The sequence below is a fragment of the Adiantum capillus-veneris genome, chromosome 5 (assembly GCF_014529385.1).
Source record: "Adiantum capillus-veneris isolate H3 chromosome 5, ASM1452938v2, whole genome shotgun sequence".
Classification (NCBI taxonomy): Eukaryota; Viridiplantae; Streptophyta; class Polypodiopsida; order Polypodiales; family Pteridaceae; genus Adiantum; species Adiantum capillus-veneris.
The window spans coordinates 124,905,914-124,911,913 of record NC_140935.1 but is presented as its reverse complement, the minus strand read 5'-3'; positions in this window follow the sequence as shown (position 1 = coordinate 124,911,913).

The window sequence follows — 6,000 nt, the reverse complement described above, 5'->3', positions numbered from 1 at the left end:
ACCTTCATTTATGTAGTTGGAGCATATACTCTTGTTAAGAACTCAAATGATTGTTTGTTTAGAGTTGAAAACTGATCAACTTTTGTTTTTAAATGCGCTGATTTAGATGCATGAGAAGTTCTGTATAGCTGGAGTCTAATTGTTTTGATATAACTGGTTCCAATTTGTTTTATAGCTGATAACTGATCCGATTGTCTGCTGATTAGAGCCGGTTGGGAATGGTAGGTTCATATCACCAAGCTTGCTGGATTCGAGAGTGCGTAGAAGTTTGTTTTGTTTTCTAAGATAGAGTATGTGTGATAATTGATATGATTGCCTGCTGCCTGAATCTTGTTGTAAATGGTAGGTACCTTTCTCCAAGCTTGCTGGCCTGAGTTTTCTGGAAGGTTATTTTGTTTGCTTGATGTGGTTTGTAAACTGTTGGAATTAGGGTTGCAGAGAAACACACACAGCTTGGAGAAGACGAAGGAAGCTCAAGGCACACAATAGGGAGTATGTTACTTAGTGTGCAATGGAAAGATAGAAAGACCTAGAGTGATGGGCATATATACAATGCACGGGGGAAAAAAACTCCTAAAGAGGGAAAAAATGCCCCGGCGGTCCTAGTGTGTTCACACACATCACTACCACATGTATATGGTAACAAATCCCCCCTGGAGTGATGCGGTGAACGAGAGTTGGCACATGAGTAAAGGGAAGTGCCATGCCTTGAGGACAGGATCAATCCACAAAGGGGAGTAAGCCCAAATCTTTGCGGAAAGCTTCAAGCTTCTCACGAGACAATGCCTTTGTGAAAAGATCTGCAAGGTTTTCCTGTGTTTGCACATAAGCCAAGCTGATCTCTCCTGCTGAGAGCCTCTCCATGACATAGTGGTAATGCACCTCAATGTGCTTTGTGCGAGCATGAAAAACTGGGTTCCTCGCAACTGCCAATGCGCTCTGACTCTGAGTGTAGATAGTGTTGGCAGTGTCCTGTCCAACACCCAAATCAGCCATAAGGCGTCTGAGCCATACACACTCAACCGTAGCTGTGAAGACTGCCCTGTACTCAGCCTCACAACTCGAAGTGGCCACAGCAGGTTGCTTCTTGCTCAACCATGATATACATGAACTGCCAAGCATGAAACAAAAACCACTTGTGGACACTCGCGTGTCAAAACAACCAGCCCAATCTGAGTCCGAAAAAGCATGTAAGTCTGGAGGAATAGATCCCCCCTTGGGATAAAACAAGCCAAGATGTAAAGTGCCACTAAGGTAGCGGAAAATCCTCTTGACAGCCTGCCAATGCTTAGACCCTGGGCTATGCATAAATCTGCTGACCTGTGAGACTGCAAACTGAATATCCGGCCTCGTGTTGCATACATAAATGAGGCAGCCAACAACAATTTGGTAAAGAGTGACATCATCAGGATCACCAGCATCATGTAGACTCAACTTCAAACCTGTTTCCATGGGAGTGGCAATAGGTTTGCAATCCTCAAGTCCAAACATACATAGCAATGTCTCTATGTAACTTTTCTGACACAAGGCAATACCATCATCACACTGCTTAAAGTGTATACCCAAATAATGATGCAACAACCCCAAATCTTTCATCTTGAAAGTAGCATTCAAATCAGCCTTAAATTCAGCAATATGTCTCTCATTTGGTCCAGTGATCAACAAATCATCAACATAAAGAACCACAATGAGAAGTACATCACCCTCACGCTTTACATACAATGTGCTTTCTGTTGGACTGTTACGAAAGCCTTGTTTGACCAAATGAGTGTCAGCTTTCTCATACCAAGCACGAGGAGATTGCTTCAACCCATACAAAGCCTTGTTACATTTGCACACTTTGTCTTCTTGTCCTTTTATGACAAAACCGCGAGGCTGCGTTACATAAACTTCCTCAAATATGTCACCATTCAAGAAAGCAGTAAAAATGTCTGATTGATGTACATCCCAACCAAAATGAGCTGCCAATGCACATAGAAAACGCACAGTAGTCATACGACAAGTGGGAGCAAAAGTCTCTTCATAATCTATGCCTTTTTGGTGTGCATAACCCTTTGCAACAAGTCGAGCCTTATGGCGATCGATCTCACCATCCAGCTTGCGTTTCAACTTGTAAACCCACTTCGTACCAATGGCCTTTTTGCCAAGAGGCAAATCACATAAAGTCCATGTGTCATTTTCTATAAGTGCATCATATTCTGATTGCATGGCAGCCATCCAAGTTTTTGAATTTTGTGCTTCATCAAAAGTCAGAGGCTCCTCAACATCATGTAAGCTAGACACAGCCAAAGCATAACAATCTGATGCATAAGATGCATGGCGAGAGCCTGAACAAGTACGACTAGACAAAGGTGCATCCAATTTACTGTCACGCAAAGTGTGCACCAGCCATTTTGGCATACCTCTAGCCTGCTCATTTTCAACGCTTTCCTCATCAAGTACATCATGTACATCTGTATCAGTAATAGGCTGATCTAGAACATTTTCAGAAACCCCCATAGGCTGTACATTTGCCTCATTGGAACTTTCATTTGTATTTCCACCACTGAAAAGAGGCAACAAAGTGTCATAAATGTCCTGTGAGCTTACATTACTGTCTCTAGTACATGACACCAAGGGTTGAATAGAATCTTCCACAAACACTACATCCCGTGAAACCAGAATACGTTTTGTTTGCGGATGATACAACCTGTAACCTTTGCTTTCAGCACTATAACCAACAAAAATACATTTGACAGCCTTATCATCCAATTTTCTGCGCTGCACTTGTGGCACCAAAGCATATGCCAAACAGCCAAAAACACGCATGTGCTCAATAGAAGGCTTTCTATCATGCCATGCTTCATATGGAGTAATAGACTGCAAAGCTTTCGTAGGACACCTGTTAAGTACATAAGTGGCACACATGATGGCCTCAAGCCAAAAAGAATGCGGTATAGCTTGACTTTTGACCATACATCGTGCCATTTCCGTGAGTGACCTGTTTTTCCTCTCAGCAACACCATTTTGCTGAGGCGTATAAGGCACTGTACATTGGTGTTTTATCCCACGACTAGCCAGAAATGCATTAAATTCATGAGACATATACTCCCCCCCTCGATCAGAAAGGAGGGTGCCCATGGTACATTTTGAGACATTTTCAGCCATAGCCAAAAATTGTTTGAAGCACATAAAAACTTCGGACTTCGCTTTAAGCGGAAATACCCATGCATGCCTGGAGTAATCATCAATGAAAGTCACGAAGTATAGGTAATTGCCCAAGGACGGAGTTTGCATGGGCCCACAAACATCACTATGCACAAGCTGCAACCTGCATGTGGCCCGAACTGAACCATCCTTTGGAAACTTAGAACGCTGCATCTTACCCAAAATACAGCCTTCACAAACATGTTTGACAGGTGCTTCAAGAGGTGGCAAAGAAGCAACCATATCAGATTTCTGCAAACGCAGCAAACTGGCAAAATCCAGATGACCAAAACGTGCATGCCAAAGTTTTGCATCTGAAATAGCCCTTGAATGTGCAACAGCATTTGCAAAATTTTGTCCACACTTGTCATACAAAGTGAGATTATACAGCCCACGGCACAAAAGCCCAGATGCAACAATTTCATCACCGAAACTAAGATCATGAACTGTACATCTGTCATCCACAAATTTGACTACAAGTCCAAGTCTAGCAAGTGCGGATACAGACAAGAGATTCTTCTTGATCCCAGGTACATAAAGTGCATCAACAAGTGTGAAGGAACTGCCATTAGCAGCAGTGAGCACAATCTTTCCAACTCCCTGAACTGGATAAGAGGCGTTGTTGGCGCAAGTGACTGAATTCCCATGAGGGACAGACTCGAGAGAGGTAAACAATTCACGATGTGAGGTAATGTGCTTTGTAGCACCACTTTCGAAATACCACACATGTGAATCTGCAACAACTGACAAGCATGCATCATGGACAGCAGGATTGTAAATGCACTCTGCGCTAAAAGCTCATTTTGCATCAACATCAGCAACACAGTCTCCTTTCACAGAAGACTCAACAATGGCTGCATTTGTAGTGGAACCGGCATTTGCAGTGGAACCACCCTCTTTCTTCTTAGCCTCTTTGGCCTTCGACTTAGGACACGACTTGATCAAGTGATCATTGGCTTTACAATAATGGCAACGCATCTTCTTTTTGCCCTTATCACCAAAATTGCCAGATGAAGTACTGCCAGCGGCAGAAGCATTAGGAACATAATTTTTGCCACTCGCAGCAGAACCATAAGAAGTGCCTGCATTACTGTTACCACCCTTTCTTTGAGAAGCAATAAAAGCGTGTTCAACTGCACGCTGCCTAGTCCTGTTTTTTCTAGAAAGTGACTCTTGCAACAGCAATGTGCATAATGCATCAAACTTGACAGCTTCAGGATTTCCTTGGGTCATCAGTCTCCAAGTACTAGCAAAAGTCTGGTAGGAATCTGGTAAGGCATCAAGAACAGTCTGCACAAGGGAACTGTCTGAAATGACTTCACCTGCAGAAATAAGCTGCTCATTGATATCCTTGACACTAGCAAGGAAAGTGTCCATATCATCTTCCTCATGCATAATCTTCGACTCCAACTCTTTATGCAGCAAAGCAATTTTAGCCTCATTGCGGCTTGCATAAAGACCTGCTAAAATATCCCAAGCCTGTTTTGCAGATTTTGCTGAACGGATGTGAGGAACAATGGTGCGCTTCACAGACAACGCAATCAATGCATGAGCCTGTGCATCCTTAACATCCCAACGAGCTTGTTCTGCCGTAGGCAAAACAACTCTATCAGCTGCAATCCTTGCAGCAAGACCTGCAACATCCTCAAGAACCAGGACGTACATCAATGCCCTGCACAATGTTCCAGACACCCTTTGACACAAGAACATGTTGCATCATATAAGCCCACATAGGGTAGTTGTCCCCATCCAACCTGTCCTCAGCAGAAAACATCTTGAACACATCTGTGTTGTTGTTGTCAGCCATGGTAAATGCTGCACCTAATGTGAAAACTGCCTGAAAATAGGAGAAACGGAGCGGGAACAACCTGTGCGATATAGCACAAACCGTAGAAGACTATAAGGCACCTGTAATGCAGAAAACGGCACTGACAAAATTCTGCACAAAATGACGAAATAGCCTGTGCAGTACTGCCTGTAGTGGAAACGGATGCCGAAATGAGCCCAAATCAAAATTCTGAGCAGATTGAGTTCTTCAAGCTCTCCCAACATTTTTGTCGACGTGCGAACGCTCGCCAAAGCTCACTGAAATCGGAGAAAGTGAGCAGGCGTGTGCTGTAGCAGCTGGCGACTAAGCCTGGGAGGACGTGACCTGCTCTGATACCAATTGTTGGAATTAGGGTTGCAGAGAAACACACACAGCTTGGAGAAGACGAAGGAAGCTCAAGGCACACAATAGAGAGTATGTTACTTAGTGTGCAATGGAAAGATAGATAGCCCTAGAGTGATGGGCGTATATACAATGCACGGGGGAAAAAACCTCCTAAAGAGGGAAAAAATGCCCCGACGGTCCTAGTGTGTTCACACACATTACTACCACATGTATATGGTAACATAAACTACATTTAGGAACAATTTCCATGTACCTTGAATGCCTTTTCTGTCGATTTTATTGACTATAAAGTATGTTAAAACTATTTCCGTTTGGGATTTTTTGTTGTTTTGTGTCTAGTTTACACTCAAATTTTGTTTATTAAATAATGAGAATGACGTGGATATTTTAAAAAAGTTTAATCTCGTTTATTTTTTAGTTTTAAAGGGTCGGTATTTTTTTTAACATCATGCCATGATGGTATAATGGCTAGCTTCTGGAATAGTGATTGCTTAAATTTGGTGCTTTATATGTCAAGATACACCAAGATCTTTTGACTCATCCTTATGAAAGGGTCCCTTTTAGCTCCTTCTATAAAAGTGTTTCTGAACACTACGTTCTTTCCAAAGTAGATATGTGCTGAAATTGAAAGCATATATTGG